The 14,206-nt window shown below is 42.5% G+C and overlaps 1 pseudogene; it reads left to right on the top strand.

Moving 5' to 3' along the window:
- Positions 1–4,265: 4,265 nt before the first annotated feature.
- LOC129519785 (palmitoyltransferase ZDHHC6-like) lies at positions 4,266–5,733 on the top strand (annotated as a pseudogene).
- The last annotated feature ends 8,473 nt before the right edge of the window (positions 5,734–14,206 follow it).

The raw sequence follows: 14,206 nt of genomic DNA, 5'->3' as shown, positions 1-14,206 counted from the left end.
CATGAGAGACACAGAGAAAGAGAGAGGCAGAGACACAGGCAGAGGGAGAAGCAGGCTCCATGCAAGGAGCCCGACATGGGACTCGATCCCAGGACTCCAGGATGACGCCCTGGGCTGAAGGCAGACACTTAACCACTGAGCCACCCGGGCGTCCCAGCATCTGGATTTCTTGAACGTCCTCAATATTCTTCAGTTTATAAAATGCTCCTGACAACAGTCTGATCCGATGTCATTTCACATTAACTTAGTTTCATTGGCCAAACCAGAACTCAAGGTTATGCTTTCTGTAACAATGCTTCTAATCAGCTGCTTTGAAACAAACATTTTCTGATTGAAAATGTTTTCAGGGACTTTAGAAATTGGTTTGGGGACTCAGCGGTAGTCTGATAACTTGCTACAGTGACTTGAATGCCACAAGCAGGGTAGTAAAGTAGGCTTTGTTGGGTACTCCATGCCGGGAACAGTTTAAGCATTTCACATGTATTATTTTGCTTAATCCATATAAACAACACTATGAAATAAGCACTGTCACTGTCCTCTTTTCACAGATGGGGAGACTGAGGCACAGATGGGCAATGTTACTTGCCTAAGATCATGCTGTTAGTCAGTGGCAGAACAAAGAACAGCATCCAGGCAACCTGACTCCAAAGCCTAGGCTCTTACAACTCCTGTTTTACTGTGTAACATCCCAATTTTTTAAACGGCTAGAAAATGCGATTTTTCCCCTGGAATGCTTAAAAGAAATCAACATCAATTGTCTTACTCCTTTTGATTTTTATCTCTAGATTATTATCTTCCCAGATATTATGCTGTTCTTCATTTTTCTTTGAGGAATATATCTCAGGACCATTAAGGGTGAATTATGTCCATCATCAGCCCATGTCGACAGAGAAAAGATATACTATGTAGTCCATTTTGAGTAGGGAGACACTCCAGCTAAACCACCTTGAAATCTTCCATGTAAGATTTCGATTTGTCTTGATCTCTTCACATAAGATGCATTTGAAAAATCTTTTAATAATTTTAAACAATTATACAGGGGCACCCGGGTGGCTCAGTGGCTGAGCGTCTGCCCTTGGCTCAGGTTGTGATCCTGGGGTCCTGGGATCTAGTCCCATACCAGGTCCCCTGCAGGGACTCTGGTTCTTCCTCTGTCTATATCTCTGCCTCTCTCTTGCTGCCTCTCATGAATAAATAATAAATAAAATCTTTTAAAAAATAAAATAAAACTGTTATACAATAGATGTTGAGTGTTTCTCTTTAAGTCTGTATCCAGAGAAGGAAAAAGCAACAATATTTTGAAGGTTAACAATTCTTTACTTGGGCAAGCTTTAATCTTACATGATCAGGAGTGGTAATACCAGCCCTCAAATTAGCCACAATTGCCACAGTCCCCAGACAGACACATTGTGACCCTGTCTAGACCAACAATCACATCACAATGCTTTTTCCCAATCAGACTGGCCCCTTATCCCCTTCAATCTCCCAAGGAGCATGGAAATGGGAAGATCAGCAGGCTTCAGCATGCTTGAAGGGAAAGGAAAGGAATTTTCAAAATCTTGGAGCACTATTGCTTAGAAGGGTGAGGAAAGCATTTTTTATACAGCATTTATAGATTGCTGCCCAGCCTCTGAAATTCCAAAATATTTCTGAAAACTAGTGATAGCAAAGTTTATGTAAAACTCTCTGCAAGGTTAGATCTGTTCAGTGTTCTGATGACAAATTTGCACATGCTTTCAGTGGCTTTACAGCTCTTTACCACCTCCTTGATTTTTGCACATATCTTTACTACTCCTAATTTCTCTCACTTTCTTTCTCTCCTCTCTCTCCTCTCCTCCAAATTGCATCAGTCTTTAAATGCCCTATCTAAATCCTATCGCTGTGAAGTTTTTCTAACGCTCTCTTTTCTCAAAACTCTTATAGCAATTAACCTTTTTTTTTAATCTTCCATAGCTGTGAAAACTTAGATAAATTGCTTAGCTTCTCTGAGCATCGGTTTCTCCATAGATAAATGGGGATAATTATACTAGTTTGTAGTGTGTTGTGAGGATTAGGAGATTTAATATGTGTGTCTTAGATATATAATGCATTGTGTCAATTTTTATTAATATTCAAAGTTAATCATGTCCTCTCTTTTTTGACACTACATTTTTTTTCACTTCCCATCTAGCTGAGGTTCAAAAATTACTTGTTGACTTCATTATTTTAATATTATGTCAAAGGGGGAGTATTTCCTTCACGGTTTTTAAAAAATAAATTGAGGGGTGCCTGGGCGGCTCAGTCAGTTGAGTAGCATCTGACTCTTGATCTCAGCTCGGGTCTTGATCTCAGGGTTGTGAGTTTAAGCTGGGTGTGATGCCTACTTAGAAAAAATTAATAAACTGATAAACACAAAGAATTGCCAGTCGCCAGTTTTCTTAAAAGCCAACATCTTGCAGCTTGATATATAATAATTTTTTTAAAAAGTAAACATAGGCAGCCCCAGTGGTGCAGCAGTTTAGCGCTGCCTGCAGTCCAGGGTGTGATCCTGGAGACCCGGAATCAAGTCCCACATCAGGCTCCTTGCATGGAGACTGCTTCTCCCTCTGCCTGTGTCTCTGCTTCTCTCTCTCTCTCTCTCTCTCTCTCTCTCTCTCTCTCTCTGTGTCTCTCATGAATAAATAAATAAAATATTTAAAAAAAATAAAAAGTAAACATAGTAAGTACTTATGGCAGGGATAAAGTATATTTTTTATACTTTATTTCTTTTCTTTTTAAAAAAATATTTTATTATTTATGAGAGACACACAGAGAGAGAGGCAGAGACACAGGCACAGGGAGAAACAGGCTCCATGCAGGGAGCCCAACGCGGGACTCGATCCCAGGTCTCCAGGATCAGGCCCTGGGCTTAAGGTGGTGCTAAACCACTGAGCCACCCAGGCTGCCCTTTATTTCTATTTCAATTTAACCTATCACCCATGATACATGAAATAATCATTATTTCTCTTTCTCTCCCCAGTTGAAACCCATGAAATTATTTTTTTGAGAAATTCTTATGTAAAATATCTATTATGTTGCAGAACTTCTGCAGATACAAGTGATTCAGTGTCTCAGTTAATGTTATGGAAAAAAGCCTACACACTGGGAATTTTGAAACACTGCTTTTAATGTTTAATGAAGTCTGCGTGCAGGAAGAAATAGCCAGTTTTAACACATCAATGTTACAGGTTCTCTTTTGTAACATGATTTCCACAGGGGTGCATCCCAACATTCCCCCAGCTGCTTCATGAATTTGTGATCTACAAGGGGAGGGAGGGCCTTGCATTCAAAAGAGAAAAAAATTTCAAAAGTCTGTTTGAAAGGTAAAAAACTGACCAGGTTCATTTTAAAACAGAAATAGTTCAGCCATTTGGAGACAAGAGGAGTCAACATTTTTGTTCAGAAGAATAATGGAAATACAACATTAAAAATTAGGACCAGGGTGCTAAAGTTTGCTCAAGAGGTGAAATATTAAGAACTTTTCTGCTAGCTGAGTTTTGAATGTACAGAACATAAAGCTCTGTTAATCACAAGGGAGCTAGCTTATCACTTGGATTTCTTTAGAAAGTAGTTTGACTCTTCAACTAGGTTTCTCTAGTCATAGTATTTCCTGATGGAGACAAAACTGGATGGGGAAGAGAACTGGCGGAGAGACAGATTGGTTGGGGCAGTTCCCACGTTCCACCCTCCTGCAACCCAGATTTGCTTTCTGCTTGCACTAGACTGAGGTACCCTGACTGAGCTACTCGACGAGGAGAAAACCTGTCTTGGAAATGCAATGGTCAAGGGACCAGTACCACGGACCAGGCAGAGATTGAGTTTCAAGCCAAGACCCTGGATTCTTCTGGTCAAGATAAAGAACTCTGCACATGTAACAGTGAAAATGACATAATCTGTGTTAACATTCCATAACTTGAAGGCATGGCAATTAAAGAACACACATGGACTTGTGGCACACGGAAATGTGTGCACAGAAAAAGGAGACTTATACTTTTCTAAATTCATTCTTTCTCACCAAAATGGATACATTCTGCTTGGTTATCAAGTTTGAAAATCTCTAAGAATGCGACTTTGTCACTGGGGTCCCATCAGAGCTCTTGGGGATATAGCAATATTGTTCTACTGTGCCCATGATTGACTCTGTGTTGTAGTCCTGGCCTTTGCATACAACTGGAGGAAGCATGACTTTATTTTATCATGTTGATCAGTTATAAATTATAAATTTCTTTATCATTATTTCAATACTGTGTTTATTGGTCCTGGCTTTGTCCCTTTGGGGTAGAAACGAGAAAATTCTCAGGGTAGTAAAGTCTGCCTCTGCCAAGCATACAAGGCACCATGGTGGTGTCACTGCAGAAGGTCTAACAGATGCATCATGAAGATGGACCACCACTGTCCTTAGACAACTCTTGTGGCTCCCAAAATCATGCTTCCTTCATACTGTCTCTCCTTTTAGCACCACTGGGTTGTATCCATGCTGCCTTCAGTTTTGTTATGACTGTGGTTACACAGCTTTATAGTTGGCTCTCCTTTGGGTGAAACATGGTAAAGACTGATACGAGTGCAGCTTGGAGAGAACCGCTTCCAGTCATTCTCTTTGAGTTAGCAGCATTTGCAGCAACCTTGTTTGCCTTGGGATTAGCTTTAGGAACAACCATAGCTGTTAGGATTTTGTTTTGTTAGCAGATGAAAATAATTCTCAGAAACAAAACTTCTGTTGAATCATGGATTGAAGAAAAGGCTAAAGATGGAATTCAATATTACCAACTAGATGAGGTCTTTGTTTCACCACCTTATGATATGGGAAGTAGATGGAAGAACTTTAAACAGGTATTTACATAGTCAGGGTTCCTGAAGGAGATGGGCTTGAGGGGCCGATATGAGAAGTCTGTCACCAGTAGAGCTTAACGGTAGAACAATTGAAACAAAAAACAGATACAAGAATCAAGAGTGGGGGTGCCTGGTTGGCTCAGTTGATTAAGCATCCCACTCTTGATGTCCACTCAGGTCATGATCTCAGGGTTGGGAAATTGAACCCTAGGTCAACTTTATGCTGAGTATGGAGCCTCTTTAAGATTTTCTCTCTTTCTTTCTCTCTCTCCCTCTGCCCTTCCCTGTCTCTAAAAAAAAAAGTCTGGGGCAAGGAGGGGTGCCTGGGTGGCTCAGTCGGTTAAGCACACTCTTGATTTCCACTCAGGTCATGATCTCAGGGTCATGAGATTGAGCCCCGGGTTGCGTTTGCATTAGGTATGATGACTGATTAAGATTCTTTCTCGCCCCTGGCCCCCCATCATGGACACTCTCACTCTCTCTTAAAAAAAAGAGAGAGAGAGAAAGAGGAAGCATTCCATATAAAGCAATAGAAGATAAGAGCAGTACCTGCTGTCCTTTGAGAAAAGAGTCAAAAAGAATGAAAATCTTCATGAGCCCCTGCACTGATGAGCCTCAAATAAGGCAGAGAAAGGGGAGTTCATTTTAGCCATGAGGCAGTTATAATACTGATTGGATGGAGATAAAATTCTTGATGATTCCTTTGATAGAAGGTGTTTCAAAAATAAGACTTTGGTTTTCTTTCTTTCTTTCTTTCTTTCTTTCTTCTTTCTTTCTTCTTTCTTCTTTCAAGTTTGGTTTTCTAGGAACTATGTGGAGAAGCGTCTGTGTGATGCTGAAATAGATCAAACTCGAGAGGGTGACGAGAAAAATAGCCACAGTTAAAGTAAAATTATTCTTTAAGTCCTCTCCAGTACTTGAAAATTGTACACATTACTAAAAAGTTATGCAATGAGCCTATTCTGGTCAAGGTGGGTTTTTTTTTTTTTTTTCCTCAAAGGTGCCCAACTGTCAGGATCTATATATTTTTATTACCAGTTTGAAATGGAGAAGCCATTCTGCTTTGTCTTTGAATTCCCGCCCCTCTGTGCCACCTCTTCCTCTCCCCAAAAGGAAAAACACTTTACTAAATGCTGCATTGTCTCTAGGACATGTGCTGTACACTATGGACCACACCTGCAGATATACTGATGCTTTTATCCTGCTTCCCCTTCAGCTGACACTTCTTATGTAATATTCTAAATACTATAGAAGTTAATATGCTAGATTCAATATAAGCTTAAATTTTATTACCTTTTAATAATGCACATTTTTATCAAATCAAATAAAGATCAATGGATGTTCTGTAAAAACAAAAACAAGTTAGATGGTAAATTGCAATCTTCCTTTTCCAAAGGAAAACCTCTCTCAAATGCCTCCAAAATTTTCCATTTCCACTTGTGCTCCCCTGAGTTAGCTCTCATTGCTTAATGGCCACACAGGGGCCACTGCCTCCTTCCTGGCCTCCTGTCTTTGCTCACTCTCCATGCAATTGTCTAACTAACCTTCCAAAAGTATAGCTGTCAGCATGAATATTCTGGATGGCCCAGAGTAGCTGCTCAATAAATCACCTACTTTAAGTGATTCCCCACTGCCCAAAGGAAAAAGCTTAAACTCAAAGACTTTATGTTTTGTAAATAATAATAAGAGACTATGACATCATAAAGAATATATTTGGTCTTTGTTCCTGGTTCCTGGTACAGAGCTCCTAAAACCCTTGGAATTTCCCGAATGATAGAAGTGTGTTTGTTAAGCTAATGAGGTGACTCATGTGGGCCTTTAGAGAGTTTCAGGAAGAGGGCTGGACATCAGAAAGGCAAGCCATGTGATTAGAGTATTGGAATTTTAGGAGAAGTTTCAGGGGCTGGGAGTTGGGGGGTGCGAGAGATTGAGATCAGTCCTGTCTTCTTAATGAAACCCCAGTAAAAACTCTGACATCAAGGCTCATTGGAACTTCCCAGTTGGTAAACTCACAGAAGTGCCTGGAGGGTGACACACTCTCTCCTAATCCAAGGGAAGAGGGCACAGAATCTGAGTTCTGTCCTAGGCTCTCTTTGTTTGGCTCTTCTTCGGTTGTATCCTTTCAACTACAGCTATAATCATAAGTATAGCATTTTCTTGAGTTTCATGAGTCATTCTAGTGAATTCTCAAACCTGAAGGAGTCACAGAACCCCCAATTTTGTAGCCAGTTAGGCAGAAGTTTAGGTGGCCTGGGGACTCACTGAGACTTGTGACTAGATCTGAAGGGAGGACAATCCTGTGGAGGGCTTTGCTCTGAACTTGTGGAGTCTGTGTCAACTCTAGATAGTCAGGGTCAGAATCCAGGTGGGTGGAAACAAAATCCAGTATTAAATAGCTATCAGTGAATCTACAGAAATAGAGTGTGTCACCAGAGCATGATTTTGGGTATCACAGCTGTAATGGAAAGATTGATTTACCAAAAGCCTCCTCAAGACCACAAAACGATAACACTGCTTCCTGTGCTCTGGCTTACACAGAACCTGTTGGGTTGGCCTCATGCTAAGGAACCGTGCCTGTGAGTCATTTGAAGAAAGAAGAGTCAAACTATTTTTTGACTAGCCTAGGGCAAGGCATTTGAAATGCATTATGATCTGTGGTCTTAATTCCACGGGGTCCTACCAGTAGTGTATTTGGGCGAAGACAACATAAGAAGTGTCCTTCTCCACTTAGTTTCCCTGAGACATATTCCACCCAGGCAAGACAGAGGGGCTGGCAAGTTATAAGTAAATGGGTCTGTTCTTTGTGAAGACTTGGAGTCCTTTGTGCTGTCTACACCCCAGTGCACTTCGGGGAAGAATCAAGCTGCTGGTGCTGGTGACGGTGTTTTGGCAAGAGAGAGGCCACTGTCCATTTGTTGCTTGCCAACATCTGTTTCCAATTTTTTTGGAAAACACAGCAACAGGGGGAAGGAAAAGAGAAGCCCCAAGACACTGCACACCTCTTGCCTACCAGACTCCATATGAGTGCTTTCCCTTGAGTTATGACACTGATTTTAGCCTCATAGCGTCTCTGGGGGAAGAGGAGGAGGTATTATCACCCACCTCACAGAGACTCAAACCATGGCTGTGAGTTCCCCGAGGCCTCCCAGCTCATGAGGTAGAGAAGCAGCAGGAGAATTCCGGACGGAATCCACACGTCAGCCCTCCTTCTCCGAGTCTGGCTCTGGGCCTCCCGCAGGCACACTGAGGGGCATGCACTGTGCTTGAGGAAAGCAGAGAGAGGGTCTCTTTTCCCTCCCAATCTAGAGTAAGCTCCTGAACCTATTTCCCCCAGACAAGCCAGAGATTGCCACTGGCAAGACAACGTTGAAATCTTCTGCAGCCTTCTCTCTCAGCATTCTCTCATTTAGGCAAATTGGTGCTAATTCTGGGGCAGGCGGGAACAAGTAGTCATCGCGGCCTCCTGGGGACATCTTCGGGGCAGCCTCCCCTGCGTTTCCAGAGTGCTCCCCTATGCCCCTGAAGTAGCTCTGTCTGCTGCCAAGCAGCAAACAGGGACTGTTCCAGCAAGCATCCTTGATGGTGCATCAAATGTGGCTGAAGCCACACTGAGAGGCTGGGGGACCTGCCCCATCAGGTGTCTTGGTCGCAGGTAGGAGCTTTTCCAGCCTGGTAGGCCGGGCCTGACACTCGAGGCCCGGAGCAGAGCCCCAGAGCCTGGAGGCCGACGCCCGAAGGACACCCAGACAAGACATGCTGACCTCCACGGGGTGGCTCGGCCACCAGCACAGCGGCGGCCTAGGACGGTGCCTCACGGGCCCCAGATCCTGAGCAGCCCGTGGGCCGCAGGCGGAGGGCAGCCCTCCCCAGAGAACACCTTGAGCTGAGCACACTCTCCCTCCCGTTGCCGAAGGTTTCATGGCAGTTGATTTCCCATGGAAACAAGCAGAAATCTGTTTTCATCATCTGGCATTTTTAGTTTCCTAATTTGTATGAGAACCTGGATATAGGGCCATATGGTACATTCATTACCCCAGAAAGCTACAGCTGAAAGAAAAATAGTTAAAGCCAGTCTTAAACCCAGAAAGCTTCAGCATATGCCTTCACATTACTTTCCTTAATCTCAGAGATTGTCAAAAACGCTGCCAAAATAGTTGTTTCTGCTTCAGCTCAGAGCTTCCAGCAAGATCCCCTTTGGAGCCTTGGTGTGCGCTTCTCCGCAGCGGGGCCGCCCCTCTCCGCTCCAGGCCCAGACAGAGTGGAAGGAGCGGGCCCGAGCCCCCCTGACCACTGCTCTCCTTCGTCCTGTGACCTTGGGAGGAAACGGTGCTTCTCTGGGCTCCCTTTTCCTCATCCGAAAACATCATTCAATCATCCAGCAAATACTTACTGAACATCTATTTTGTGGCAGGCACTGTTCTGAGAATTGGGAAGACAGTAACGAAGAAAATAGGACCCTCACTTTTGTGGAGTTTTAATTCTTTGGGGGGGGCAAATAAGAGGGTAGAAGGCGTAATATATTAGCTGGTAATAGGAGTCATGGAGTACAACCGAACAGGGAAAGGGAGTATTTGCACAGGACGGTTGCAGGTGTGAAACGTGCTAGTCCGGTAAGTCCTCCCCAGACAGGAGGCAGCCGAGGAGAGGCTGGAAGCAGGTGTGTGGGTGTGTGTGCCAGGTGGATGGCAAAGGAAGAGCATTTTGTGGCGAGGCCCTCAAGTCAGGGACTACCTCTGTTTTTGAGAAAGAGCAAGAGGCCCAGGATGGCTAGAATCTGTGAGCGTGGGGCTTTAGAGGCCACTGAAGAGGATTTGCCTGTGGTGGCTCCCAGAGGGTTTTGAGCTGAGGGGATCTGATCTAAGTTGTGGTAAGGTAATTCTGGCTGCTACATGGAGAATATGCTGAAGGGGGACAAAGTTGGGCTGCCATCACCATGACTGAGAGGGGGCCCGGGATGGAAAACACCAGGGGACTTGGCATTTAGTGGAGAGAAGGGCTTGAATTGTGGCCTATATGTTATTCAGAAGGAAGAACTGCTGGTGCTGCAGAGTAGATGTGGGTGTGAAAGAAATAGGGGAGGGAGGCATCCTGGGTGGCTCAGTGGTTTAGCACCGCCTTCAGCCCAGGGCCTGATGCTGGAGTCCCAGGATGGAGTCCCACGTCGGGCTCCCTGCATGGAGTCTGCTTCTCCCTCTGCCTGTGTCTCAGCCTCTCTCTCTCTCTCTCTCTCTGTGTGTGTGTGTGTGTGTGTGTGTGTCATGGATAAATAAATAAAATCTTAAAAAAAAAAAAAGAAATAGGGGAGGGAAGACTGGCTCCACAGTTTTAGACTGGTTACCTAAAGGAAGAATGGAGCGTTCATTTTCTGAGACTGGCAGTAGTTAAGGCGAACAGGTAGGGAGGGATGGCACATCTGGAATTCAGTTTGGAGCATGTGAATGGTGAGATGCCAATTGGAAAGCCAAATGAGTGCAATGAAAACATGGTACTCAACAAACAGTAAAACTTATCAAATCAATAGATCTAAAAGAATGACTACTTTTGTCTTCAAGAAAAATAGGAGTAACCTCTGGTGATGCCATGTGGTGAGAAGCCAAGAAGCCTGAGAAGTAAATCATTTTGAGAAATGAAGTTTCTGTGCTTTCCCAGCATGGTCACTATTAACATTGCTATCTCCTTGCAGTTAATTATCTAATGGGATTTCAAAGGTTCCAAAATCTGAAGGTAAAGAAAGGTCTTGTCACTGGAACATACAATATAGAAAGCACAGGTCCAGGGCACCTGGGTGGCTTGGTGGGTTAAGCAACGTACTCTTGATGTCCTCTCAGATCATAATTTTGGGGTTGTGTGATGGAGCCCCAAGTCAGACTCTGCACTGGGCATGGAGCCTGCTTAAAATTATCTCAAAAGAAAGAAAGAAAGAAAGGAAAGAAAAGAAAGGAAAGAAAGAAAAGAAAGAGAAAGAAAGAAAGAAAAGAAAGAGAAAGAAAGAAAGAAAGAAAGAAAGAAAGAAAGAAAGAAAGAAAGAAGAAAAGAAAGAAAAAAGAAAGCCCACATCCACCCAACCATTTATTTGGTCTCTTTAGGAAGGTTACAGAGTACCATAGTCTGAATGTTTGTATCTCCCTCTCCCAACCCCCCCCCCCCCGCCCCCCAGACCCTACCAAGCTGATATGTTGAAATCCTAATCACCAATGTGATGGTATTAGGAGGCAGAGCCTTTGGAAGTCGTGAGGAGAGCCCTCATACATGGGATCGAGGCCCTTATAGAAGAGATCCCACAGAATGTCCTGCCCCTTCCACCATGTGAGGACATGGCGAGAAGTCAGAAGCCTGCAACCTGGAAGAGGACCGTCACTAGAACCCAGCCCTGCTGGCACCAGATCTTAGGTTTTCCAGCATTCAGAACTGTGAGAAATAAATACTTGTTGTGTAGCAGCCACCCAGTCCATGGCATTTTGTTATAGTAGCCCAAATGGGCTAAGACATATAGGCTGGGATTAGAAGGAGGGTATTTATGACTAAGGATGAGTAGAGAAGACCATGGTGCCTATGCCCATCTCAGTTTGAAGAGACTTTCTGGCCCACAGATAAAGACGGCTGTGAAATTGGAGTTAAGCTGTGTAGTAGAAATGATGATATCTAGTTTGCAAGGTGGCCCAGGGCCTGGCTCATAGTAGGACTCTAAGGACAAGAACTCTGTGTTATTAACCTTTGAACTCTGAGTAGGTACATAATAATGTGCTTATTTCCAGATTGGAGTGTACTCACTTTATATATTAATACATTTATATTATATATATGTTAATTCTAACATATAGTAATATTTCTAAGGTCCTGGAGACTTCAGGATCAGGTCAAGGTAAAGCTAAGACTTTAATCTCGAGCAGCGCTACCAAGTAGAAATATAATGCAAGCTACAGAAGTAATTTTCTGTTTCTAGTATAGACATGTTAAAAAATAAAAAGAAAGTAATAGCATTGATCTTAATGAAATTACTTAACCCAAATTATTATCCTTTCAACATGTGACCCATATAAAAATATTGATATATTTTATTCTGTTTTTAACTAATTCTTTGAAATCCAGTGTGTATTTCATACTTACAGAACATCTCGATTACAACTGGCCACATTTCAAGAACTTAATAGCCACACATGGTTAGTGACTACCATACTGGACAGCATGGTTCTGGTGGCAATAGGGAGGTTTTTTTTTTTTTTTTTCCTCTTGCTTTATATTTTTATGAGCCTGACATTCAACTACAGAAACATGGTGTATTTTCAGGCAGTCAGGCTCAGATATTACTTATGGTCATCCTGATGCCGCGCTTTAAAATGTTGCCTTCCTCTGATTTTATGTTAAAAATCTCTATGATGAAAAAGCATAAAAATAGTAGTGGGGGGAGGGATACAAATAACTCAGAACTGGTGGCAGGAGATCTTCTGAGAAATGGCACTCATAGGAAATAAAAACAAGGGGAAAACTATCTTGAAAAACAGAGCTCGGGATCCCTGGGTGGCACAGCTGTTTGGCGCCTGCCTTTGGCCCAGGGCGTGATCCTGGAGACCCAGGATCGAATCCCACGTCAGGCTTCCGGTGCATGGAGCCTGCTTCTCCCTCTGCCTGTATCTCTGCCTCTCTCTCTGTGTGTGTGACTATCATGAATAAATAAAAAATTAAAAAAAAAAAAGAAAAACAGAGCTCTTAGGCACAGGATACATGGATAAAGGATACTTTAACTTACATTTCAGTTTATCAAAATAACTTCATGTACTTTTGCAGACCCAATCATATCTCTAACTTAGAAAATTCCTCCCCGAGTCCAGATTCTTAGTGTTGGTACTTAGCAGAGAGAGTTACTACAAGTAAGACTTCCAGGCACTTTAATTGCATTAATGCACTTAATCCTTGTAATTGTCCTATGCTCCTTATAACAAACCTGTAACAGGTTTGAATCTCAGCTCTGTCACTTGCTAGTTAGGAAACTTTCTGAGATTCAGTTTTCTAATACGTAAGGACTTACTTCATAAGGTGGCTGTGAAAATTGACTTGGACACAGAACAGTGCTTGACATCTAGTAAGATCTCCATAAAGGTTACTACTATTATTGGTGACAAATGGTTACTTTACAAATCTTGAGGAAAGAGGTTACAAATGTTCTCCGGTAAGGAGACCACAGGACTGGAAACTCTTTTTTTTTTTCTAGCTATTAGCAGGCTATAAATAGACAGTGGTTTTCAGCTTCAAGAGCCACAGTTTCCCTTGTTCATATATTAGAAAGCTTTGGAGGATATACTCCAAGATATCAGAGAATTGTTTCTACATTATGTAAATCAAGAACTTATTTCAATGTCACTAACATTTTTTAAAGCTTTTACTTATTTTTGTTTTTAAAAATATTTTATTTATTTATTTGAGAGCGAGAGAGTACAAGCAGGGGGAAAGAGGGGTAGAGAGAGAATCTCTCAAGCAGATAGATCCTGCACCAAGAGCAGAGCCCTATGTGGGGCTGTGCTGGATCTGACAATCCTGAGATCATGACCTGAGTCGAAACAAGACTTGGACCTTTAACTGATTGAGCCATCCAGGTGCACCTAAAGATGTTATTTTTAAGTATTTTCTACATCTAATGTGGGGTTTGAACTCAAAACCCCAAGATCAAGAATTGTATGTCCACTGACTGAATCAGCCAGGTACCCCCCAGCATCACTAACATTTTTAAAGTAATTTCTTTTTTAAAAAATTGTTTATTAAAAAAAATAAAATAAAAATTGTTTATTCGAGAGAGAAAGCATGAGCAGGAAGGAGGGCAGAGGGAGAGGGAGAAGCTGAGCAGGGAGCCCGATGCGGGGCTTGATCCCAGGATCCTGAGATCATGACCTGAGCTTAAAGCAGACACTTAACTGACTGAGCCACCCAGGTACTCCAAAGTGACTTCTGAATAGGTAATACATGCGTGTGATACAAAATTAAAAGATAATACAATAACAAGATATGCAGAGAAAAGGGTATACAGTATATGAACCGAGAAAAGAGGCTAAGCTAAAATAAGTGCAAAAGCATTTATTTGGGGTCTCAGAATTGCAATTCAGGAAACAAAGATTTGGGCAGCAATCGAAAGTGTACCCTCCCACTCCCCATCCCTGTGGCCGCCATAGAGGGAACAAAAATCAAGTGTTTTTAAAGACAAAAGGGAATGCCTGTATATGTTGTTTACAAAATTTTGATTGGTGTTGGTGGCAGAAAGCCAATCTTGGCTGAATATGGCCACTAAAAAGTCTCTTACTAAAGGGAGTTGCAGGTGTTCAGACTCAGTCTTAGAGTATTTGCTGTTTGGCCCAGTTCAAAAAAGTTC

This window comes from Nyctereutes procyonoides, unplaced genomic scaffold (assembly GCF_905146905.1).
Source record: "Nyctereutes procyonoides isolate TBG_1078 unplaced genomic scaffold, NYPRO_anot_genome, whole genome shotgun sequence".
NCBI lineage: Eukaryota > Metazoa > Chordata > Mammalia > Carnivora > Canidae > Nyctereutes > Nyctereutes procyonoides.
This window is presented reverse-complemented; position numbering and strand designations above follow the sequence as displayed.